This window comes from Leucoraja erinacea, chromosome 2 (assembly GCF_028641065.1).
Source record: "Leucoraja erinacea ecotype New England chromosome 2, Leri_hhj_1, whole genome shotgun sequence".
NCBI lineage: Eukaryota > Metazoa > Chordata > Chondrichthyes > Rajiformes > Rajidae > Leucoraja > Leucoraja erinaceus.
In genome coordinates this window covers 119450191-119477728 of record NC_073378.1, presented here as the reverse complement: position 1 = coordinate 119477728, position 27538 = coordinate 119450191, and the positions used below count along the sequence as shown (strand labels likewise).

General features: G+C 40.7%; 1 protein-coding gene across 5 annotated transcripts in view; it reads right to left on the bottom strand.

The window, feature by feature from the left end:
- Positions 1-27538, bottom strand: part of zmynd11 (zinc finger, MYND-type containing 11) — a 129854-nt gene that overhangs the window by 97069 nt on the left and 5247 nt on the right. Inside the window, exon 2 of one of the 5 annotated variants that reach the window (XM_055664642.1) lies at positions 18326-18417. The exons of 3 other annotated variants lie outside the window; for them this stretch is intronic. The gene's annotated coding sequence lies outside the window, so the exon portion shown is untranslated. Of the gene's footprint in view, positions 1-15439; positions 15461-18325; positions 18418-27538 lie in introns of those variants that run through there. One more of the 5 variants, XM_055664636.1, reaches the window with a different exon arrangement.

Here is a 27538-nt window from a genome sequence, read left to right as displayed (position 1 = left end):
TAAATGGCCTAAATAATTTCACTCTCTCTTCATAGCACGCTTCCCTTCTTGCTTTATCATATCAAACATGTATATAAACTATTTGATACAAGGTCAAAGACCTGAAACATTAACTATCTCTCTTCACTGTCCTGATTTGCATCTCCAACATTATTTTTTACTTTGTTTTTTTCACACCTGCAGCAGTTTACTTTTGGGTTATCTTCTGCGTGGTTGCCTTTTTATTACAATTGGGTGTAACCAGTTGAAGCCTTAGTATTGATCTGAACAGCAATCTATTAGTTATTACCTGCCAATCTGAAAAAAATAAAATGTATACCCATTGTTTTCTATCCATTAGTCAACACTCACTAATATATTACTCAACTGCAATGGTCCTAATCTTGGTCAACATATACTTTTGCAGTGCTTTATCAAATGCCTCCTGAAAAATCCAATACAATTAATCTTCCTCGTCATTTACCCTGCTAATTTCTCCTTCAAAAACCTTAATCGGTTTGCCAATGATTTTCTTCTTAAGATAGTGTTGCTTCTGGCTAATGTAATTTTTTTTTAAGTGCCCCATTTCCACCACTCCAATAATCAAATCAACAAATTCATAACATTTTCAATACCAGTCTGGCGAGGGAATAGAATTGCCCTTGCCAGGCATTGCATGCGACTACACTGCTAGCCACAAATTTGAGTGCGTTATTTCAAAAATACGAGCATGTAAATTAGGCTTTGGTATTAATTACCCAAGCGCATTATTCCAAAAACGCATAAATCAAACACGCATAAACCAGAGGTGGCTGTACTTATAATAACAATACGTGAGAGGAATGAAACTATATCAAACCAATACGAAAACAGTGCTAAATTGCTTATGGTAATCAGGATATTGCTAATTTTGCCACTTTTTGGTGATGTTTCCGGAGCATAAAAGTGCTGGTGGTGCAATCATTGTGAACCAATAGTGCATTATCTGGATGGAATATGCCGAGCTTCATTATAATAGCAGTGCATTTAGAGTACTGCAGAGTTCAACAACAAAATGCTAGAGTTATGCTGCACATTTTCAGAACCGATGCTAGAATGAAATTGCTTTTTTAAGGATCTCATTAAAGTTGTGTGCATGGCTATATTTTGAAATGAAGCAAGTTGATGTGTACGCAAAATCCCTTTGAACTAAAACAAACAGGATAAGTACAATACGATCATTGAAGGTGGAAATGAGTAATGCTATCACTTTTCGCACAAGATGTTTGCAGCCTCAATGCAATTCTAAAACTGGTTTGAGATTTTCAAAGGCCGGCAACCATTCAACCCATTGAGTCTGTCATTTATTGTACAACCATCCCATTGGTCCTATTCTACATCTCAAGACAGTCACGTTTTTACCTTCAAACCTTTATCCACTTAAGGTTGTAACTAAATTGGTAGCACTCTTGGATGATGCATTCTGGATGAAAGCAAATTGCTAAACATAAAAAAAGCTAAATTTCAGCACCTGCAATCTCGTGTCACCAATAAGGTGTTTCTTCATTGCCTCCCTGGATCACTTTAATTCCACATCTGTGGGCTCTTTGCTCATTAGCAGTTTTGATATTCATTGTAAAAAATATGAATGAATTCAGATATATGTCCAACATATCTAATGACAGCTCTGATCAACTCCCTCTTAGTTATTGTTCCACTATAAAAAACGTAATCAAGGAAGAAATGGTTAATCATTTCAGAAAGCCGAATAAAAGTAAATCTATCGAATATGTTTATTAGGAAACCCGCTCAAACTACCAGGGAGAATTGCTGGACAGGAACCTGTGGATTTTGTGTATTTAGATTTCTAAAGGGCACTGGCAGGGTGCCACATGGGAAGCTGTTGCATAAATTAAAAGTCCATGTTAGAGGAAACATAGAAAATAGGTGCAGGAGTCGGCCATTCGGCCCTTTGAGCCAGCACCGCCATTCAATATGATCATGGCTGATCATCCAAAATCAGTATCCCGTTCCTGTTTTTTCCCCATATCCCTCGATTCCTTTAGCCCAGTGATTCCCAAAGTTCTGATACCCGTGTACCCCTTCGTAGATTTTCGTACGCATCTTGTACCCCTCGTTAAAAACAAACGCATTTATTGTAAAATTGCAAAATTTGGCTCTGTAGTTGTTAATTTCAACCTCCATTGCGGTTCGACATCTAATATGCGGTTCCTCTTCTTCGTCTTAATGTCCACAAGGGCCAAAAATCCAACCTCACACAGGTATGAGCTTGGAAATGGAAAAATGAACTTTAGGGCTTTATCTGACAATTCTGGAAATTCATTTTGTGTTTGTAACCAAAATGTAGATAATGTGTTCTCTTTATATTTGTTTTTTTCAGAATCCATCAGAAGCTAGTTCCAAAAGTTGCTCTTCTTCTGTTTGTGATGGACCTTTTGGCACTGAATGATTGATGTTGAATGGGTATCTTATCCACTCAATATCTATGTCCAATTCAGGGAAATACTTCTCTGGATTCATCTGTAAACTCCATAAATGCTGTATTATAATAATCATCACACCGTCTTCAATTTGTTTGCTCGAACTTGTCTGTAATTCATGAAGAGATGGAAAAAATGTCCACTTCTCCATTAACAACTCGCTTTTGCCAAAACTTCAACTTAGCCACTGTGGTGCTCACCTTATCTTGAACATGAAATATAGAAATGTCCTTGCCTTAACTACAAATTAAGATTTAAAACAATAAATGTCTTCTGACAGATATGTTAATTGACAGAGCCATCTCCAGTCTTGTAATTTCAAAGCTTTCATTATGAAAAATCAGTAGCTCATTCCGGAGTTCAAATAAACAAGTCATCACTTTTCCACGAGAAAGCCAACGAACCTCGGTAAGGAAAAGTTGGGTATGATTACTACCCATTTCATCGCACAGTTGTGAGAAAAGTCGGGTATTTAACGGACGTCCTTTAATATAATTTATAATTTTCACTGCTTCGTCTAGAACTCTTTTTAGGTGTGCAGACATCATGTGTCGCCAAAGCCTCTCTGCGTATGCAACAATGTGTCAATTTTGCATCCATGTGCGTGCGCGTCGGGGGGGTGGGAGTGGTAAAATCTAGAACGGGGAAGACGAGAATATGGGGAGAAGTATGGTTTAAAATGGACATTTGGTCAATGCGGACTAATTGAACCAACAGTGATACAGCACATTAATGGGCTTTGATACTGAAAACCCTGCATTAAGATTTAACGATGAAATAAGTCAATGATACATGGGAATTTGTTCAAATTTGGCTTTAATTCTGGTGCAAGTTGTTCCAGTCAAAACACAAAATTAGAAAATCTGCTGTCAAACTACTTTTCAGGGTAATATAGAGTAAGCAGAGTTCCTAATTCCAAGTGTTGTAGAGTGAAATGTATGTCCTATTACTGACATCAGTATCAACCTGCTCCACTACCAATCCGTCGTATGTACAAACTTCAACAAACATTTCCGCAACTTGCCAAGGATTCTTTAGCAGTGACTTCCAATGCATTATTTACCAAGCAAAGGATAAAAGTAACAATGTCATGGACATTACCTTACATGTTTGAGTCAATGCTTGTCCAAGTTACACACCATCCTTAAGGACCCAGTCCCACTTGGCCATTTTTCCGGCATCATTGACCGATATATCAGGTCACCAAAAAATATGCGGCGTGATGACATATGATGCGGCGGTGACGCGGCGTGATGACGTATGACGCGCGGTGTTTTTTCAAGTGTCGCAACATTATTTTTGTCGCCGCTGGATTTTGAAATGTTCAAAATCTTTGGGCGACCCTGTTGTGATACCGGCAGTCGCTGAAAAAAAAAAGGCCAAGTGGGACAGGCCGTTTAGTGAAGCATCATTCTTTCAGAATTGTTAATACATTACCCTGGAATTCTCTACAGAAAAAGGCCATTGTGGGAATTCTACCACTGTAAGCATTGCAGCAGTTTGAGCAGGCCTTTTAGCAAAATCTACAAAAGTCCAGCAGCAGGCAGTAAATGCTCACTGTCAAAGACAAGATGATCCAAATACAATTTTGCATAGTCCATGTGGTTCAACATGTTTTACATTCATTGTGAAAGCAAAAGCTTTATTAAAGCCTTAAAGTTAATTTATTTTTATCAGGCAAAGGATCAGAGGTGTTAACCAATTATTTTTCCACACATGCTGCACAATACCCTAAGATTTTCCAACAATTTGTTTGTTCCGGATTTCCAGCAGGCTTTACTTTCATTAATCTGCACATCAATCAAATTACAATAATTGGAAGCCAACTAATTACTAACTCAGTCCTTTGGAGATTCTTGCCCTGCAGTTCAACCCAAATTATTTAGCGGCATTATAATCATGCATTCACAATCCGCCTGGCCACACCAGTTACCACATCCAAGGGCATACATTTAATACATGGCAAATACTCAATTCAGACATGGAGACAATTCAAGAATGGCCAAATATTCATATCCTTTCAAAAGTGTAGTACTGCATCTAACACGTGATTTTAAAAGCAATCTATAGCGTGCTACAATATCTTCATAATTCAACCATTAAAGAAATATCGGAAGCAGCTTGGTAAGCAGATCAGTATGCATAAGTGAGGCTCAGCTTTGACTAAACAGCAATACAAGGAGGAATGAAAACATTTGTCCACTTGGACAGCTTTCAGAAATGCAAAAGACACCATGAAGTGTAATAGGAAGTCAGAGGTTTGGAGGAGACTATCGAACACTGTGGTTAGTTCCCACCACTGGATGGAAAAACACTACATTTGTCAGGATTAACTGCAACAACAGGAAGAGATGAACAAGCTGTTTTTACTGCTATTGCTATGATTAGCTGCTATTTTATAAAATGACTTGACAATAGACCCTTCGAGCCAGCGCCGCCATTCAATGTAATCATGGTTTGAAACTTACATATATAAACGTCAGAATGGAGTGCACTGGTGCTGGAATGGTAATTTCTTGGTTAAAATGGTCATACAATGTCCTTGCATTCCGAATTCTATTAATGAACAACTGAGTTATATCCAAGCAAAAACTCATCTACAGCATGAAAATAGAGTGCAGTGATATGGAACTTGTACATTTTGAAAATGCCAATAAGTAGAAAGGCAAGTTGTCACTGCTTTAACATTCAGAAATTTTCAACAGATGCAGCTTAGCAGCCATTAGACATGGCATCCACTTCTGAAACAAGGAGCATGTTAAATGTAGAAAGCTGGTCAGATTGGCTAATTTGGTAAAGAATCTCACATGTTGCATGTTCCAGTGCTGATCCATTGAGAGTCAATTGATCTCAAGTAATACAGCAGCTGGAGCACTACAGAGTATTCAAGTCAATCAGGTGCAGATATGATTAGCAGAACTTGGCTGTAATGCCATACTTACTCAAATTGGCAAAAATGTATTACTGGCTAACCAACAATTACTGCTGGCCCACGATATCAGGTGCCCTGATCGCAAAGCTGCTAGATCCCCTGCAAATTTGTCCGTGGCAATATCACTGAGCTCCACTCGAGTGTCGGGCAGTTCCGATGAGTCCTGGACTTGAGGCACTGGTATGCTCCCCCTGCAGGATGTGGGATGGTAGAGAAAATTCCATTATCCAAGGACAATACCTGTAGGAAATTCATCCAGCTGCAGCTCCCAACTGACTGCAGGGGGGGAATGGTGCTGCAGCTAGAAGACCCCAGGAGAGCGAGGGGGCAGAGATAGGAGAAATAGTGAAGTGGTCACACGCAAGGTGCAGGCGTGTAGGCAGAAGTCAGATGGGTGACCACCAGCAATTGTAAGGGGAGTATGCAGATAGACAATAGGTGCAGGAGTAGGCCATTCGGTCCTTCGAGCCAGCACAGCCATTCATTGTGATCATGGCTGATCATCCACAACCAGTACCTCGTTCCTGCCTTCTCCCCATATTCCGTGAATCTGCTATCTTTAAGAGCTCTATCTAACTCTCTCTTGAAAGCATCCAGAGAATTGGCCTCCACTGCCTTCCAAGGCAGAGAATTCCACAGATTCACAACTCTCTGGGTGAAAAAGTTTCTCCTCATCTCCGTTCTAAATGGCCTACCCCTTATTCTTAAACTGTGGCCCCTGGTTCTGGACTCCCCCAACATAGGGAAACATGTTTCCTGCCTCTAGCATGTCCAATTCCGTAATAATCTTATATGTTTCAATACGATCCCTTCTCATCCTTCTAAATTCCAGTGTATACAAGCCCAGTCATTCCATTCTTTCAACATATGACAGTCCCGCTATCCTGGGAATTAACCTTGTGAACCTGCGCTGCACTCCCTCAATAGCAAGAATGTCCTTCCTCAAATTTGGAGATCAAAACTTCACACAATACTCCAGGTGTGGTTTCACTAGGGCCTTGTACAACTACAGAAAGACCTCTTTGCTCCTATATTCAACTCCTTGTTATGAAGGCCAACATGCCATTAGCTTTCTTCACTGCCTGCTGTACCTGCATGCTTACTTTCAGTGACTGATGAACAAGTACACCCAAATCTCGTTGTACTTCCCCTTTTCCTAACTTGACACCATTCAAATAACATGCCTTCCTGTTCTTGCCACCAAGTAACCTCACATTTATCACATTAAACTTCATCTGCCATGCATCTGCCCACTCACCCAACCTGTCCAAGTCACCCTGCATCCTCATAGCATCCTCCTCACAATTCACACTGCCACCCAGCTTTGTGTCATCTGCAAATTTGCTAATGTTACTTTTAATCGCTTCATCTAAATGCGGAATCTCCCACATGCAGGAATCTCCTCATGCAGGAATCTCCTCATGCAGGAATCTCCTGTGGACATTCCCAATGAAAATACCTTTTTGGATACTGCTGGGGAGGAGCAAATTACTACGAGAAAACAGCAACAGTCAGGTCTGTAGCACCAGTCAGGTCGCCCAAGGCTAGTCTCTTGCACAACCCAGAAGACTGGGAACCAGCGGAGAGGACTGCGACAGCTGTAGTTCCTGGACGAAGGGCCGCTTTCAAGGTGGCAGCAAACAGAAGAGAAGATCAGTGCTGCCAGGACTCTGGCCTTTAAGGCAATGATAAGACTACACTTTAAAGAACTTTAAAACTGTGTTGGCGCCAGAAACGTGCCAATCTGTGGTCTTGGTGAAGTATACTATTGCACTACAATCACTGCACATTTGTACTTACCTACTATTGTGCTCATCTTTAGTATGATTTTACTGTATTATATGCAAAACAAAGATTTAACTGTGCCAAGTACAATAAAGTATCATCTTCATACATTGGTACCAATGACATAGGAGGAAAAAGGAGCAAGGTGATGCAAAGTGAATGTAAGGATTTAGGAAAGAAGAAAGTAAGCAGGGTCTTCAGTGGGTAATCATGATACCAAATGCTGGTGGGGGTTGGAGTAGGACAGGCCAGGTGCATAGAAAGGAGGTAGATGAAAAGTTGGGGCATTTACAGTAGACAAAGAGCAAGATTAGCAGACAGGACAGGCAGGTGCACAGCAAAGAGAGGAGATAATTGTCCAATGAGGTTATATGCATTAAATTTAGAAACATAAAGAGAATGATTACTTTGATGGGACTGCATTACAGGCCTGCTAATAGTCAGCATGAGTTAGAGGAGCAAATGTGAAAGGAGATGGCGGCAAGCTGTAAAAATACGTTTGTTTTAGTGGGAGATTTCAACTTCCCCCAATATGGACTGGCGTAAAGAGCTCAGACCAGCTGGAACTTGTTGTGTCCAAGAAAGCTTCCATGATCAATATATTGATGGCCTTTCTAAGGAAGGTAGAACACTGGACGTCCACTTAGGGAAAGAGGTCGGACACATAGAAGTTACTTTATTGTTACATGTGACAAAGTTTGTTTCTTAAAAAGCAGATAGCAACAAAAACTGTTAAAGATAAACTGTGGTAATCTTTAATTGATTTGTCAGATGGGAGTGGCGAGATTACAATGAGCACAAACTTTGTTCAGTGCTTCTCGGGCTCCCACTGACAGAATAAAGAAGAGTTAGCACAAATATACATTTTCCTTATCAGTAAAACACTCCTACCAAGTCTGAATATGGCATGACTGAAAGATTCTGTAGCCTTTCAGAATACAAGTTGGGTCCAAATCAAGCTCATCCAATAACAAGTTATTACTTATCTCTGGAGCGTCAGCTATTTTTTCCAATCTTGGCTTCTTTATGGTCTTGAATGAAGCACATGTTATTACTGCAGGATTCCATCTTAATTTTTTTTTTTGCAAAGCCAACATGTCCCTCATATTGTGTTCCATATAATTTACAAAGTCATTCAGACTTGGCACCGAGCCATTCTTTTGTTTTACTAGATCATGCTTTATTAGAGGGAACTCCATTTTAGATTTGACTATTAACTTTTTCACATGTACCTAAATACAGTGAAATGCTGCGTTTTGCTAACAATTCAGTAAAATCGTACTAAACACAAGCACAATCACAGATTGGTAAACAAGTGCAATGATCAAGTACATTTCTTCTGAGGCAGTACACAAGGAGTTGCCACATGTCTGGCACCATCCTGTAGCTTACAAGTATTACATTTCAAAAAGAGTCTTATCTGGCCTTAAAGCCCTGTTGTGCTGGTGGCAGCACTAGATCAGTGATGTAGGTGTCAGCCTGGCCTGGCAATGCTTTTGTGATGAGATGAGAGGTGGCATGTTTTCTGCAATATACTCCTCCTCGTCAAGCTTTTTTTCTCCAGGCTATGGGATCCGAAGCACATTATTTTTGGTGTCAGCAAATGCTGTGATTATACACGCAACCCCGATGGCTCAAGATTTAAAAAATACTTCAAGTTAAAGATGTACATGGGCACTCGCATGGTAAAGGTGTACCCATGGGCACTCGCATGGTAAAGGTGTACCCATGGGCACTCGCATGGTAAAGGTGTACCCATGGGCACTCGCATGGACCCCAGCGATGCCCAATTTTTTTGGTTATGCCCTTGATCTAGGTGTACACTGGCATCATCCCTCAACTCTATCTCCTGGTGGGGGGGGGGGGGGGGGAAGAAAAGGGGTCTGGAGTCAATCATGTGATCTCCGGTGCACAAGGCCAGCGGAGCACTGAATCTAAGTAAACTGGACTGCTGAACTCAGAACTCAGCAAAGATTGTTAAACAAAAGCAAGGGGTTAAGCCCAACTATCAGATTAAACCTATTAGCTTCCTAAAGCAGTTTAGTTTCCCCTTTTTTTTGTTAAGTACACCTGATGAATGTTGCAGGTTTGTTCATGCCCATAAAGGCATATTCAAAAAAAGCAACACTGGAGAAGAGAGTAAAGATTAAGTGAACAATCACTCCCAAGATATGTACAAGTCTTTATTTCTTTCCTAATTCATTGTTTTTTGAATTGTTAAGTTTATAAATTCAGACATTCCACTTTAAACAATAGAGGATATTTCAAAGACGCTGATTCCTACTTTACTCTTTTAAAGTTGCCAATCCAACATAAACTTCTAAACTTTCTTCTTTGGTGTGTAACTAACCGCAAAACAGCCAAAGGAAGAAGTACAAATGACAAGTTTTTAAGGCTTAAAGGGCCTGTCCCACGAGCATGCGACTCCATGCGGCAAACGCTACCCAACGCGGTCGCTTGAGCCGTACGACCTCGCGGGGCCGGTCCCACTTCGATCGTCGGAGCCGTATGGAGTTGTGCGGAGCTGGTCCCGACATCACGCGGGGCTCCGAAAAACTGACCGTTCAAAAATTCCGCGCGGCAACGGCCTGCCGGCCCGCAGCCGCCTCAACGGGCATGTGCAGCGTCTTGACGCCGTACATCACTCGCGAACTTCGCTAGAACTTCACGTCACTCACTCGACCTCCGCGCAGCCCCCGTTTCCGGTTTGGTCGCGCTCGCCACATGCAGGCGCATGCTGCTGTGACCGGCCCTGTACGGGGATCACTCGACCTCCACGCGGCCCCCACTTCCGGTTTGGTCGCGCGTGCCGCATGCAGGTCGCATGCTCGTGGGACAGGCCGTTTACTCACCATTTGAGAAATCATGCCAGACAAATGTGAATCAGAGCATGAAATAAATATCATGGAGCAATTAACAATACCTAGTTAATCTAAAATAACCAAACACTCACTGGGCGGAATTTATATTATAAACAGGATAGATCTGCTCGAAATGAGAGCCCCACCACTCCCATATTAAATAACTGAATTGGCATGAAACAGCAACAGCAATGTCTATTTATCTTTTTCTACAAATAGTTATGGCCCCTGTACCACTTAGGCAACTACAGGCGACTAGGCTGTCGCCACATGGTCGCCGGGGTGTGGCCTGTATGGTCATGAGTAGTCTCCTCATTCACCCAAAGAATCGTAGCGTTTTTCAAGTCGCCGCTGGATTTTGAAATGTTCAAATCTTTTTGGCTACAGTGGGTTTGACGCCAATGGGCGTAGCTTGACTTCTCCTGACGTAGGTGCTGTCGTAGGTCGTTGCCAGCATGACGTAGGTTGTCGCCAGTGCTGACTTCAGTGAATTCCATTGGCGACTACCTACGTCAACTGGCGACTGAATTGTCTTACCTTGTCGTAGCTTGTCGCGGGTGGACGTAGGTTGTGGTAGGTGGATGTCCTAATGGGTCGGTGGTTGTCGGTAGCTTGCCGTCGACTGGGTGGTAGGTTGTTGTACATATTGTCGTAGGGAGGTCTAGTCGCCGTTTTTTCGGCGACCTGCTCTGCCTATGACAGTCGCCGAAAAGAATCGCCTAAGTGGGACAGGCCCATAACTCTGCAGCTAGATCAAACAACCATCTGAAGGATCCACATCTTCAGATTAACTGAGCTCTCTGCCAGCATACCTCCACTGGAGATGGCTATCAGTTATGAAGATATGGTCAATGTGTACTCAGAAGCAAGATAACATCAGACAGAGCTGTGTTTTAATAGAGCAAAGTTTTAGTATGGATCATTAAACTACTTTTAAAAGTGTAACGGATATTACAGATGTTTTCTTCAGCTGTTCTTGGTTTGTAAAAACCAGTTACGGTCAAAGGACAATTTGGTTGAATATCTACAGCAATTGATCAGTTCTCTTTGGTTAGACAATGAATCGGCATTAAGCATTAACATCTGTGGAATGTTGCGCGATTGTTGAGTGGTACATAGGCGTGGTTTTGATTGCACAATAGGTTAATGGGTTCAGAGTTTCATATATATAGGTTAATGGGTTCAGAGTTTCATATATATTTTATATGAATTGTTCCACAAAAAGGTCCCACTATAGACTGAGCAAGACAAGGGCAGTTAACAATTCTCCTATATTTCCATTTATACTTCCCTGGACTTTTGATTTTCCCTTCCAATTTAAGCTTTCAAAGTTCCTCAACCTAAGAGACATTGATCAACAGCTAAAAATCAAAGCACCTTGTTTTGCCTTGTTGCTGTTGATTAAGGCAGGCATAACACAGTAGCTGGGGGGGAATCAGTAGATCGAACAGCATCAGGAGGAGGAGAGAGAATTGTCGACATTCTACATCAGGGTTGGCAGAGTCCTGACCCGAGACATTAACAATTCCTTTCTTCAGCTACCACACCACCCCACCAACTGCAAAATGCAAGACAGGCAAGGCAGATGAACTCAGACAATGGGCTTGTACATGGAACTGGGATATTAAAGCTACAACAGAAACAATTGAGTGTAACAGGACTGGCAACTCAATGTGTAGGAAGGACAAAATACTGTATTAGCTCAGCAGGACAGGCAGCATCTCTGGAGAGAAGGAATGGGTGACTTTTCAGATCGAGACCCTTTTTCAGACTTCTTTCAGAAGAAGGGTCTCGACCCAAAACATCATCCATTCTTTCGGTGACCATGGAGATAACAAAATCACATGGCTCGAGCCAGCCTCTTCCAGTGGGTAAAGGGCCTGTCCCACTTGGCCGTCATTAACGCGACAGACCGGTAGTGACTGATACGCGATGGTCGCAGGCGTCATCATGCGTCTGCACAGCCATCTGGAGCGCGTGACATCATTTGAAGATAAGACACAAAATGCAGGAGTAACTCAGCGGGACCGGCAGCATCTCTGGAGAGAAGGAATGGATGATGCCAGGGTCTTGGGCCTGTCCCACTTTGGCAGTCAGTTACGCGACAGGCCGGTGACACACAAAGATTTCGTGCAGGACGAAGGTCACACTCCTCCACGCCACTCCATGCGCCCATCCCGCGCTACCCGCATGCTAGCAGGTCACGTAAATGGCGTGCGAATGATGGCCAAGTGGGACAGGCCCCTAAGGGAGTCTAGTATTAGAGACAACAGATTAAAGGCGAGAGACATTTAAAAGGGACTCGGGGAGGGGGGGTAATTTTCCACACACAGTGGTTGGTGGATATATGGAATGAGCTGCTTAAAGAATAAAGGGGAGGTCATTTAAGACCGAGGTGAGAAAAAAACGTTTTCACCCAGAAAGTTGTGAATTTATGGAATTACCTGCCACAGAGGGCAAAGGAGGCCAAGTCACTGGATGGATTTAAGAGAGAGTTAGATAGAGCTCTAGGGGCTAGTGGAGTCGACGGATATGGGGAGAAGGCAAGCACGGGTTATTGATAGGGGACGATCAGCCATGATCACAATGAATGGTGGTGCTGGCTCGAAGGGCCGAATGGCCTCCTCCTGCACCTAGTTTCTATGTAAATGATAAAAGTGGTTTCACTTGCAATACTCAAAAACACTTGTATAGGTACGTGGATAGGAAAGGTTGAGGGATATGCACAAGGTGCAGGCAATTGGGACTAGCTCAGACAACTTCGTCAGTGTGGACGAGTTAGGTATAAGAGTCCAAGAGTGACGTGTCTCCAACAATTACAAGGCGTACGGTACAATCAAAAGACCTTTGAGATCAACATGGACATAAAACAATATTTAGTTACTGGAATTGCAGTACAGCAGGTAATCAATTTATCTTCAATCATAAATCCATTTTCTAGCCCTCTGTGCCTTTTCATATTCTTCCTGTACAAATATTTAACTGATTCACTCTTTAAGTTAACTGAAACTTCTCAATTAAATACTTAATCTGCTCGTCATTTGATAACTAAAATGAGCTTGAATGGAGAACATCTTGCTAGCTAGTTCCTGTGTTGCCTGAACTGATGGTGTTGTATATTTGGAACAACCACAACCGCTTTAAATAAGGTTTTAGAACTCTTTCGTAAGCTCAATGGTCCAACAATGCTTTATTGTCAACAAAGTGTTTTCTTTAAGTGGAGTCAAAGCAATGAGAACATGGGAGCCAATTTCATGCACAGCAAGCTCCACAAATTGCAAAGTGATAACCATCAAGTGACGTGCATTTTGGATAGTGCTCAAGGCATAAGAGAATCCATCACAAGTACGCTCTTTCAAATTACTACCATGTTCCTTACCATCATGGGAGGCAGCCTCTACAAACATTTCATCAGAAAGATGCATTTTTAATGTAGTACTGAATGACAGCCTTGTTTCTGTACTCTAGAGCCAAGAATGTCATTTGAACCCAGAAATGCACTTCCATCCAACCAGCGGCTGAACTTGTTTGGGACAAAGCCGAGAGATTGCGTGGAGCATACATCTGCTTTCACCAACTAAAAGTTTAAATTAAAATGGAGCACCACTCCTCACTGTTTTTGTTAATCAGTTCAATGTATAGAAATTGTCAGTGGGCTCAGCAGTCCCATAAACAAATCACAGCTTTTATGGCTTCTCAACTCCACACAAACCACATCTATATCACCATTTCCTGAATTTAGCTAACCTCCCTCACTAATGAACAGAGCCACTCCTCAAAGTAATCCCTCGCTTCTCATCTTTCCAAATGTACCCTTCAATATTCAGCTGCCAATGTGGATCATCCTGCAATAAATCTAATAGATATCATGCTACATGCATTCAGAAAAGGTCAGGTCTTTTTCCCGCCCCGTTAATCATCATCACGCCCACCTTTCTACTGCCTTTCTCTTGGACTTGGGTCCCCCATCAGTTCCTGTCAAGTTTATTTCCCATACTCATGTATTCAGTCTTTCTCCACAGGTTACTGCATCTTTCCTGTTTCAATCCATTGCCCGTACTTAGTTTAAAATTATCTGCTTCCCTTGAACATAAAATAAAAATACAGAACAGGAACAGGCCCTTCAGCCCACAATATTTGTCCTGAACATAATGTCAAGCTCAACTAATCTCACCTGCTGGCACATGATCCATACCTTTCCATTCCCTGCACATCCACGTGCCCATCTAAAAGCTTCTTAAATGCCACTATCATATCTGCCTGCAACACACCCCCCAGCTGTACTGCCCAAGCACCCATTAACCTCAAATCAACTTGCCCCACACATCTCCTTTAACCTTGGCCCCTTTTTACCTTAAAGCTATAACCTCTACTCTTTGATATTATGGTTCTGACCTATACCCCATCTATGTATCTACCTACATTCCTAGGTCTCCCCTCAGCCTCCGATGCTCCAGAGAAAATAATTCAAATTTGTCCAATCTCTCTTTATAACAATACCCTCTAATCCAGGCCTCATTCTGGTAAATCTCTTCTGCACCCTCCCCAAAGCCTCAACATCCTTCCTTTAATGGGACAACCAGGACAGTACACAATACTCAAAAACGTGACCTAACCAAAGTCCAATAAAGTTGCATCATGACCTCCAACTCATACTCAATGCCCTGACCTATGAAGGCAAGTATACCATACACTTAATTTACCACTCTTTCCTTTGTGTTGCCACTTTCAGCGAGATATGGATTTGGACCCCAAGATCACTCTACACTATACAATTAATGGAAAGACACTTTATAGCATTACCTTTCCCTTACATTTAACCTCTCGAAATGCAGTAACTCACTTGTTCACAACTCCATCTGTCATTTCTTTAGCATATCTAAACACTGTCATTTATAGGTCAGTGGTCCCAGCACAGATCCCTGAAGAATGCGTAAGAAGGTCAAAGAAGGGTCTTGACCTGAAACAGCGCCCATTCCTTCTCTCCAGAGATGCTGCCTCACCCGCTGAGTTACTCCAGCATTTTGTCTCCCTGAAGAATGTCACCGATCAGACGTCCAGCCTGAATAACACACTTCCAGCAGATCTCATCTGTCTTCAATTAGCAAGCCCTAATCATGCATTTTGCTAGAACACAAACCCCAGTATGATTTAAGTATAGAGGGCTCTCACTTAACTTTTCTGTCATTTGGCAACCTAGGCAGCTTTTTAGGTTGCCAAATGATAGTTTAGGTGGTTATTTAAGACGGCTTGCATGATGCGTCCGATAATGTGCTCGGATGAAGTGCGTAGTTACCAGTTGGAATTATGCTCAATGAAGCATTCACACATTATTTCTGCTTCAAATAAAGTCAAACTAAACATATTCACCAATCAAGACATGATATATACAGGTGCACAACCTTTTATCCGAAAGCCTTGGGACCAGAGACTTTTCGTAATTCGGAATTTTTCGGCTTTCGGATTGGAAGATTTTTAGCGTACATTTTAACGGCTGGCTCAGTGGTAGAGTGCTCAGCTCATATCCGCAAGGTCGTGAATTTGCGCCTCGATCCCGGCAGTTACTCGATTGCGAGTTTGAGTCAGAGTTGAGTGGCAAGTGTCCCGGGTGCCAAGTTGAGCAAAATGGTACGGCTTTTGGGTTGCCATTCACAAGTCTGAAACACACATTAATCTTATTCAACTTTTTTTTTAAAGTCAGTACTTTGGAGATTTGCTTCTTATAATAGTACATTGTCTCATTATGACAATGTAGAACCATATTCCTATTAGTGCATGTACCATGACGATTAGCTCCTCCCCCTCAAAATTCACACTACACTGCAAGACTACACGTCATGGAAATGTATAAGCAGTATGGTCTATAATTTATAATCAAACTCTGAAAATTGTGACATTCATACTTGGCATTAAACACAAATATTGCTAGAATACAGGACATTAATGAATTCAGCATTAGAACCACATCTATGCTAGGTCCGTATAGTCAAAGGCTTTATTTCTAAGATTATGGTAATTAATGAATAAAATTCATTTCATCTCAACTGGGTATGTGGCAGAAATTAAGAAGTCATCTGCACCGCCTGGAAAACCTCCATTATATTGATGTTGAAGAACATGATGGCTACCACCACTTCATTCCCATTGAATGATACCATAGGGTACCAGTGAATGGTCAAATGTTCAGTACAAGAAAACACCATTTGTACTGCATCACAAAATTCAATGGTTAGTCATTTAACTGAGCAATTCAGTAGAATAGATTTTATATCCACACTTTTAAACTATGAATATTGGCATTTATTTTCCTTTATACCATTTTATTTGCAGTGCAAAAACCTAATCTGAAACTTACTTGTATCAATCACCACAGCAACATTGTGCTTTTAGATTCAACTCCACTTTCCTTCCATCATTTTCCAGCACATCACACACCTACCTACCACCCCCTGCTATTGCTCCACTCGCAAAGTCACATCATTTAAAAAAGTCTCAGAAGGGTTGTGACCCAAAATATCATCTGCCCATTCTCTCCACAATTGCTGTCTAACCCATAGTCTCTCCTGCCTTTGGATTTTTTGCCCAACTTTACAACATCTGCAGTGTGCCTCTGCGATGTTTCCAAAAAGCCTAAAGTCGCTCTGAATTGGTGCCTCAATTATGAACACAAACTATGTCACATATTTTGTAACCGATGAGCTTTTAAGAATGTGGAACTTGTTAACAAAGACTGTCAGCAGCACATTTAAAGCTGCAGCAAAATTAAGCATGAACAGCAAAGGAACAGGTTAAGTGGGAAGGATGCATTGAACATTGCAGAATATTCATACTAGGGTAGGAGCAAGATCCGTTTCAATGCTGAATGTAAGCAAAATCCACAAAATATTTTTTTTTAATCTCAAAAAGTGGAAAAATGAAAGCATATTACAATTTTTGCTGCGGGATCAGTTCTGTGCTGTTATCTGCAGTATTGAAAAGAGACAGCAGTCTCAAAAAATGGAATGCTGCATTTCAGGGTCAACAAAACAAAAATACATTAAATATCCTTAAATTTACAATGAATAAAAGGCTAAAATTGGCAACTGCTTTCATTCTCAAATAAGGGCAATGAAACAGCCAGATAAATATCTGCCTCATTGCTGGCTTCACCTAGAATTTATGCAACTAGAAAGCAGGGTGTCAGTGTTTTTACTGTGTTGACAGGATTGAAGTTGACTGAAGATCTTTGCCAGCTGGACACAGGAATTCCCTTCATAGGTACAACTAGTCCAAGTCAAATATTGACCCATTCACATTCCTTGCAGTTGTACTGTCTTCACAACCCTTCTCCAAACGTGTCTTTTCACTTTCTCTTTCCTTTTCTCTTGAGGTTTAGGGGTATTATCACACGCACAGAGGCACAGTGTAAAACTATATTTTGCATACTAGCCAATCAAATCAGATACTATACCTGGATACAACCAAGCCAAACTCAAGTACAACAGGTAGCAAAGGGAAAGAGCAAGCAGAATATAGTTCTCAGCATTATTGTGCAACATTTCCAGAGATAAAAGTGAATCTCCACAAAGAGATGCAAATCAGGACTGAGCCCTAGCTTATGGAAGATTAGATCAAATCAGAAGGTAAATGCTATTTCTGCGTTTGGTGGTGCACGCTTTCAAGCTTTTGCATCTGAAGGAAGTGGGGAGACGAAATGACTGGGTAGGAAAGTTATTTGATTACATTGGATGCATTCCCGAGGGAGCATGAAGTGTAGGTGGGGTTTCTAGTCGGTGTCATGACTGGGCTACATTCACAACTCTGCGCTTTCATGTGGCAATTTTCTTCCTGCAACATCTGTTCGCCATACAATTTTTTAAAAATCAGCAACGTACATGTAAAATTGGTTATTCAATATTTTGGGACACCACATAACTGGGTGCATAATGAAGGAACAGAGGTCAAACAAACTATCATTTGTTTCATGCCTCAAATTTATATTATAAATTGTATTATAAATACATTTTAACATGACACAACTAAAATAATAACACTACAAAATGTGAAATAGAGTCACACAAAGACAAGAAAATTAACCAATAGCAGATGCTCAAAAGAAAGGTAGAGTTCACATTTCAGGTTGGACACAAGAACCAAATAAAAACAATACTGTCACCAGGTAGGCTTATGGGTCTCTACTTCCCAAGCTTGCCACACAGTTCACTATGATCTGTCTCAGGCCCACAATCCTCTGCCAGCCTACCATTATCTTTAATTCCACAATGTTTAAAGCTATATCATCTCCGTACCTTCAACAATCTACCATCCTCAATCAGGGAAGAAATTCCAGGATCTTGACAGTTGATTGTTTCATGACCAGCCATAAAATAATGATCAAAATCTGGGATGGTGGAGAGGCAAGAATTAAAACAGTGCACAAATGTTAATAGACTGGGAATAGCAAACCCATGGAAGGATCTGGAACAGAGGAAGATACATTTAAAATTGAGGCATGACTTAACTCAGCCCCAACAGTAGGCAACAAATACAATAATATTGTGACCAGGCCACCAGCTTGGATTGCACTGTTTTAGATCACCAAGAGTTAACAAAGGGCATTCTTTAATAATCTAAAAAAAAATTAATAACTGCATTGATACAGATCTTTCAGGTTACTTCAAATTGCTTTAGAATCAAAGTAATACATTTCAAATATAGCCCCCCAAACTGCAAATTTGAATATAAAATAAAACCAAAGAACGTAAGAGTGCATAAAAGCTCAGATATGCACAACAGAGATGCCAATTTGGATCCAGCGAGTCCAGAGATTGATATTCTCAGCAAACCACTTACAATCACTCACCCATTTTTCATACAGCACCTTCATTCCCAGAAATTATGCAAACTCAAGAACCTTAAAGTTGCAGTATGGAAAAGGATTTTGCAAGAAAATAGACAGCTCCCATCTTTTCTTCCCCATTTCAATCACTCCCAGCAATTACCAAGAGTTTCACATCATTCCCAGACACAGGAGTGGTTATACTGTACACTATTCAGTGTGGACTTGTAAATGCAATGAATTAGGATATCCATATAAAACCAACAATGCTCTTTTAATTGCTGTGAAATGTCAGGTCACAATGGAAAATCCCTTTAATTGAAAATTATTTAATGTCTTTTCCAAATACATTTCCATAGAAACCATAAGGGCTTAATACTTCTATCAACAATGGTAATACTGAATTGATGCTATCTATAAAGAAGCAAGAACAGGATCTATAAATAGTCTTTGGTTGCTTCACGTGTCAAATCAATTTACAATCAATTAATTTAAAGTTAAAGCATAGACACTGTTATTACATGGAAAGCAGCTAAATTGGGAATTGCATGTTCCCACCAACAACAAAGCAACTACCAGATAATATGCGCTAAAATACAACAATCCCCCTTCTTGTTGTGTTAGCCTCAAATTCAGTTCTGTTTAGCTTATTTTGATCAACGGTTGACCATGCTTTGCAATCTCACCCAGTGTCCAGTTGTGCGACCTGCCATTAAGGTCAGAGAGTTAAAATTTATTAGTGCCAAACTCACTTAAGGCAGTTTCAATAGCAGAGTCAAAACCAAAGTGATGTAAACTTGGTAACATTTGGGCATAATGTTCACCTTGTCAGCAACAGCGAGTTACAGCAGTGACACACTACTTAAAGAGCTGCATCTCACAGGACTTATTGCCACAAGCAGCTTTACAGCTGTCTTCAACTCAGTGTGCAGTGCCTGCCATTTCCGATTTTTTTCTGTGGCATCGGCTCCATTAGCATTTTAAGCACGTTTTTAAATTATTCTTTAGTCTCCATCTACTGTTTAGTTACTCAAGTCTCAAATATGAAAATTCCCATTTGGAGTTTATGTTGAAACAGATATTCTGCCTGTATTAAAACATCATTTCGAGCCAAAAATAAAATAGCAAGAAAGTTTAAATTGTATTTAAATTATTGACTTAAAATAGGTTTAAAACCATGTGGAGTCTTGTGTTACTTCACTGGCAAATCACCATGCTGCCAACATAGTGATCGTATCATTAGGTTTAATTATTAACTATAGATTTGTTCACATCTGTTGCCTTGGTTAATTTCCACTACTCAATGACTGTACAACTTTTACAGACAGTGGAAAATAAAAACAATAAAGCTGTCAATCACAAGGTCATTTGCAATTATAGCTCTTGTCCTGTAGCCTCCTGCTGGTTTACTGACATTGTGAACTCTGGAGAAAATTGTTTTTCCAGATTCTATATTTTTCTTGTCAGTTGGAATAACCAGCTGTGGATGCTAGCAGACATTTTACATAAAGGATATTATTTATCACCCAAGAGCACTTGTTAGATTTTAATGGACTACACTTAACACGAGGAACCAATGTTTTGTTTGAAAGTGATAGATACTGAAAGACAATGTCTTGCCTTCTTCCACCATCCAGAAGTATTAAAGCCCAAACTTTAACACCATGTTCAAACTTTAACTTAATTACCACAAAATATTAATTTAAAATGATTTCTACTCAATGGCTCTTCTGAATAATAAACTTCACACGTGTCTTTTGCTGCATACCCATGGTTTTCACTTCCAAGTCTAATTAATTTTAAATACATTTATTAACTGGTTAAGTTTTCAACAAAACAAACAGCATTATTTGCCCCCCAAGCAGGCAAACAGCTATCCAGCAAAACTAAACAATAGTTTAGAAAAACACATGGAGGTTGGTATCTAAAATTAATGAAAAGCAAGAAACTGCAGATGACAGAAACTTGAAATAAGAACACGATGCTTTAAAAGCTCAGCAGGCCAGGCCGCAACTATGGATTCAGTTAATATACCAGGTTACTGATTCATCAGAACTAAGAAAACATTCGATTTCTAACTTAAGTTGCAGACATGCATGGTCGGTAGATTCAAGTCCATTGCCATAATGTGAAAATGCTCTAGGGGTGCTGCACTGGCAGCAGCCTCTACCTACAGCATGTCTGTCATTTCTATCTTCTTTTAAATTTTCAGTTAGTCCAAAGTTTGTTTTAGGGGGAAACTTTAACTTTTCTATGTGGGGAGGGGAGCAGGGTAAGGGGGAAACCGTTTCCCAGTCTCTTCCTGGCGGGGATGCGACTATTTCTCCGAGTTGCGTCCTCGTTCCCCACCTCGCTGCCTACCACCTGGACCGGGGCTGCTACAGCGGCGGCGCAGCGCTGGAGTCACCGTGGAGCGGGCGATGCCTACCTGGGTCGCCGTTTGGAGCTCCAGAGCGTTGGGCCGTTGCTCCAACATCATGGAGCTCTGGTGCGGAGAGCTTCCAAACCTGGGCGTCGCTGAACAATATCGAGGAGTCCTGGGGCGCCTTGCAGAGGGTCTACAGCAGCAGTCTCCACCCGGCGCGACCTATGGACTTTGGAAGCCGCCGACTCCGGTAGGAGGGGGCTGACTCTGGCGTCCACGCCGCTGAGGACGTCCTGCAGCCCCGACGACGGACGTATCACCTCGGCGAACGGTCCTGGACATCGGGCCGCCCGTAGCTGCAACTGCGGAGGGCTTGGGGAGGCCCTGACCACGGGGAACAGTGGAGGAAGAGACCGACTTTGGTGCCTTCCCACACAATGGGGAACTTTGATTCTGCTGTGTGGGGATGTTTTATGTTAAATTCTATAGTGTGTTGTGTCCTTTATTTTTATTGTATGGCTGTATGGGAATTTCATTTCACTGTGCCATCTGGCACATGTGACAATTAAATCTATCTTGAACTTTGAATAAGCACAAGTATGGTCAGGTACAGTGCAGAAGCACAGACGTTGACTTAAGACAAAAAGATAAATTACATTGAATTTCTAAAAAAAAGTACAAAAAGACATTAGTGCAAAAACATTAAAAAACAGACCCGCAGTAGTGCAAGACATGGGCTGTGCTGTACCACTGTCAAGGTCGAATTAAAAATTGTGTGGGTTGGTTCAAGGCCCTGAGAGTTAAGGCAAGTAGTTGTTGCTAAAAGTAGTTGTGTAGTACGTCATGCTTCTGCACCTCCAGCCCGATGATGGTACTGAGAAGAGGACATGGCTGAGATGGTGGGGTTCCTTAATGGGGAATGCTGCCTTCTTTAGTTGGAGAGCAAGGGGATGTTCTATCCATCCTTTTTTCCTTCGCTGCAACTCAAATGGCGTTTGATTTCCAACTCAATTATGATAAAAGATCATCAACTCAAAACAATGATTCCTTTAAAGAGCTGCTGACCTTCATCGAATATTTCTAGCTTTTTTTTTGCTTTGACTAAAAATGCCATTGTTCTGCTCTGGCTATACTATTATTTATTTAAATTCAAACTAGTGTAAAATCTTTGAAGCATTTACCATATGGCATGAAAATGGCTATATTAAAATAGAGCAGAATTTATGAAAAATCTCACAATATAACAGCTTGATATACTATCATCTTTAATCATTTGTATTTTATATGTCGGATAAATGAAAACAGATATTTACATTTTTAATCAAACTTAATCCTAACTCTACAATGAGTACAAGGCCCCAAAATTTCCTTCATGTTTGCACCCAGAGGCAAAGAAAATCAGGCACAAGCCAATTATTTAAATATTTTGGTCATAAAAAGGATTATGCTAGCAACTACAAAATATACAATCAATAAAGCCACCTTCTGACATAATTCATTGCAATTCTAGTTGATCAGAGCTCTTCAAATTACAACCAGATTTCCAGGCACAGCAGGAAGCAGTCATTTTTCTAATGTTTTATTGCTTTAAAAAAAAAAGCTATGGTTGGTGAAATCAGTATTATTTCTTCAAGAATGACTTTGTGGCAAGAGTACAAAGCATATTAACTAGCGATGTTACAATACTTATCTTCAGCGGCGCTGCAGTTCTGCCACTGGCCGCTTGCGCAACTTTGGCGCCTTTGAGGGGGGGGCGGGATTAAAATGCCGTTTTGTACCGCCTGTTCGAGGCATACTCCCTCAGGCTGCTAGCTGATGAAAGATCGATCGGACATCCGTTCGCGGTATATTTAAAAAAAAACTGATCTTCTCCATAAAGACTTGGTCTATTGCTAGAAATTGTAATTTATTTAGAAAGGTCTGTTACGGACTTACAGCATATTATACAATAATATTAAAGTTCTGATCTTGAGAATATCACATTTTTGAATTTTCAAGGCAGTCTGGATGTTTATTACTATTTCTGTCACAACAGTCAATTTTGAAATTAGCTACAATTAGGTAATTAACTAATTATATGCTTTAATTTCAGGTCAAAGTAAGATGCTTTATATTTATTTCAGAATGCTTCAATCTATAATAACTGAAAATCTCATTCAGTTCTCTTAATTTTTAAGAAAGTTATGGGCTTTTGACTGTCCTCGATCACAGCTTTTGTGTTAAGTCAATGGAAAAGCAAACGGGAACAAGATGCCAATTTCCGAGTATGAAAATGGCCATAACTTTTTTAATACTGAAGATATGAAAGTGAATTGTGTGAAATTCAACTTCTTTTTATGCTTTATCCGATGGGTAAATTGCTGACTTGATTTTTAAAATCTCAACATTTTGTAACATTGCTACATTAACATCCAAAAACTTTCTTGATAAGGTTCTTCAGCATGCATGTCTAATATACACAGAAAGGTTGACATTGTAATCTTTATACGTGGTGCAATTCAACACCATCCTCGATTCCCAACTCTACAGAACGACTTATGTCTGTTTTTTTGGACTTCAGTGAGATTGGCAGGAAAATTCCAGCACTGCTTCAGCTGTATGGGCACAATTTCAGATTCAGATTTATCCCCAGTCTTGGCCAATAGAGGAAATTCCTTACTCTGCACACTCAATTTAAACAGAATAAACGTATCCACTCCAGTTCTGCTGCCAATAATCACATACTGGACAAGACTCGTCGTAACTCTGCAGTATCATTTGTGTCTAGGAGGTTCTAGTTCAAAAGTAAAATATTGCAGATGCTGATAACTGGAAATAAAAACATAATGTGTCTTTGACTCCACAGATGCTGCCCAATCCAGACATTCCCACATTTCTATTTCAGGTTGTCATTCAAGTTCAACAATGACCAGACACACAAATTATGTGATATATGTGCAAGATAGTAACACTAGGATGATGAAGCCAAGCTAAAACTCACTAATTATTCCTGAGTACTATGAATCATGTCATCATTTGGATGAGTTGTTAATGTTCCTTTCGAACTGACATGAAATCCACCTATTGTATTTCAAAGAATATGGCTGATCTGCACATTGCCTCAATCACCATTTATCAACGGATATCTAAAGTGTTAATCTGGTCATTATCCCATTGCTGTTAGTATAAATAATGTCACAACAACCAAAATTATAAAATAAATCAGACAGCTGGAAGAACTCAGCAGGCCAGAGAACATCTGTGGAGGTAAACCGACAGAAGATGTTTCTGGTTGGGACCCTTCTTTGGACTGAAGGACTTGCTGCCCGATCCTCCGAATTCCTCCAACTGACTGTTTTTTGTTCAAGATTCCAGCATCAGCACCTTTATGTCTACATTTTGAAAGTATTTTATTGACGAAGAAAAGGCTATAAAACATGCAGAGATCACGAAACATACAGCAGAATGCAAGTCTTCTTTCTACCAATAAGGGAAAGTGAAAGCCTTTGAATGGAGGCTAGAAAAATAGTCTATCAAACCAAATTTAAGGGAGATAGAAGAGGCCACATAGGGGTACACCTGCATTAACAAGTCTAAAGCCTGGCCTGCCCCGCTGAGTTACTCCAGCAGATTGTGTCTATCTTCAGCTGGACACCAAGTATTCATTTCTTCATGAGACACATCCAATTAACTTAACTGTACTGAAGAATGTTTCACCATGTTAGTTGTTACTAAATGCATGTCTTTCAGAAACATAGCTACACTTAGCAAAGACAAGCTTGCAAATAAATAAATTGTGGTATGTGTACATCGAACAAAATCAAAAATACAATTTGGTCCCAAAGGACAAGGGTCAATGTCAAATTACATTTAAAGTGAAGTAGACATTTATAAACTTTGGGAAGTTTCTTTAGAGATGAGAGAATGCAGATGTTGTAATCTTGTCAGACAGCAAAGTGCTGGAGGAGCTCAGCAGGTCGGGCAGCATCTGTCTTGGGAAATGGACAGACAGATAATGTTTTGGGTTGGGACTCGTGAAGAGCTATCAGGTTACAAGAGGCCAGATTTGGAAAATGGAGGTTGTGTGGGGAAAGCATTATTGCCTCAAAACATTTACTGGGTAAATCTCTCTCCACAGCACATTGTAGTACCTCAAAGTAGACATTCAACTCACTGGCATATAGTTTCATGGCCCAACCATAGGACCCCGATTTAAAAAAAGGTTTGTGTTATATTTGTAATTTTCTAATCAGATATAATTTGTAATTTTCTAATCAGACATCACTTTGCTTTCAACATTTCTCAAAGCAACAAAGGTACGATTGATTCTAACTGGGCACTTTAGTTTTGCTGAAGGGGAACTTAGATTGTATTGGCAACATTCTTATCTTAATCTTTATTTTTTTAAAGTGCTGGAGTAACTCAGTATCTCTGGATAACATGGGCAATGTTTTGGGTCAGTACCCTTCTTCAGACTGATTGTGGGGGAGGGGATGGGGAAGAAAGCTGCCAAAGCGGGGCAATAAAAGACCTGGCAAATAATAGATGGATACAGGCGAGGGTTGGAGGGGGTTGGTAGTTAGATGGTTGGACAAAGGACAAAGATGAAAAGATAGGTGTGAGACAAAAGGATTGAAGAGGTGCAAATTGTGATGGGAAAGGAAAGAGGAGAAATAGGTGCAAGTCGAAGTGGGGCATGGGGGAGAGAGGGGGACAGAAGGGGTTTAAGTTACCTAAAATTGTAGAATTCAATGGTCATACCATTGTGTTAAGTTACCCAAGCGACATACGAGATGCTGTTCCTCATGTTTGCAAGTTGCCTCACTCTGACAATGGAGGTGGCTCATGACAGAAAGGTCAGTATGGGAAAGGGAAGAGGAGTTAAAATTGTTAGCAACCACGAGACCCAGTAGGCCTGGGCAGACCGAGCACAAGTGTTTGGCTACACAGTCAACGAGTCTACGCTTAGCGTAGACACGGCAACTTTTGCGCTCGGATTGCTATTAAATCTTTCCCCTAAACTCCTCAATTTCCCAACCCTGGGATTCACACCATCTATGCCCTTCATGATTTTACATACCTCTAAGGTCACCCCTCAATCTCTCATGTTCCAAGGGATAAAATCCTAGCCAGCTAAACCTCTCCCTAATACCTCAGTCTCTTGAGTCCAAACAACATCTTCAAATCTTTTCTGCACTCTGCCCAGCATCTCTCCTATAGCAGGGTGCCTAATACCGATCATAATACTATTAAATGCAATCTCAGTCTACTACAACTACAGTAACATCCTAACTTTTGTCTTCATTTGTCCCAAATGATGATGGTCAGCATTCCGAGTCTTTTTAACCTTTTCACAATTCTCCCCAGTCCCCTCCCATTCATCTTCTCAGGAAAAGTTAAATGGCTTGTCTTGAAAACTTTAAATTCCAAATAAAAATTGGATTAAGATCCTCATTTTTTTTTTTTAATTGAAACATTAGGGCTGATGCTCTTAGGGCTAAAGGGATATGGGGAAAAAGCAGGAACGGGGTACTGATTTTAGTTGATCAGCCATGATCAGCTGGCTCGAAGGGCCAAATGGCCTACGCCTGCACCTATTTTTCTATGTTTCTATGATGCTCAATTTTACCTTAATTCACTTTGTTTTGAATACCGTCACAACTTTAGCACTTTGCCAATTGTTTACAGTGGAAACTTTATTCCAGAGAGAACATAGACAGGGTAATAAAACCTCTAGTGTAAACCACTGTTGTCCTTAGGAGCCAGCGTTTTTTTCCACTCCCTGCTGTGCTGTAAATCAGTACCTATTAAGGGCCTCCCATTAATTATGTGCTTGTGATCCAAGTTTCATTGCTGTATAAAATAAATCTTACTTTAGTTCCATGGCCTCTCACAAGTTCATCTTAGCTATACCCATTAGAATCATTATATCATTTGCATTCCCCCACCTTCACATGCTAACAATGATTTTAACATAATTAGGGGGCCTTTTTTTTCCAGCTGACATTTCAAGAGTCTCCTATACACAGTAGCAAAAGCTGCAGCTTATCAGACATCAGACATGGAAGGGCATGTTTTGCCTTAGATCTGTCAGGCTTAAATGAGTGCAAGGACAGAGAGAACAAAACAGATGACCCGTGAAAGTGCAAACCAGTAAATGATGACAAATACTTGGTAAGCGAATTCAGGGGGAAAAAATGAAAGCCCATTTCAGCAAGACGACAGTTTAAAATCAGAATATCACCTCAACCATAACAGTGCAATTTTCCATTCTACACGGACAAATATAGAAAAAAATGTCAAAAGTTGGATGGGTCTGGGAGGATGGTGGTTGAGGTT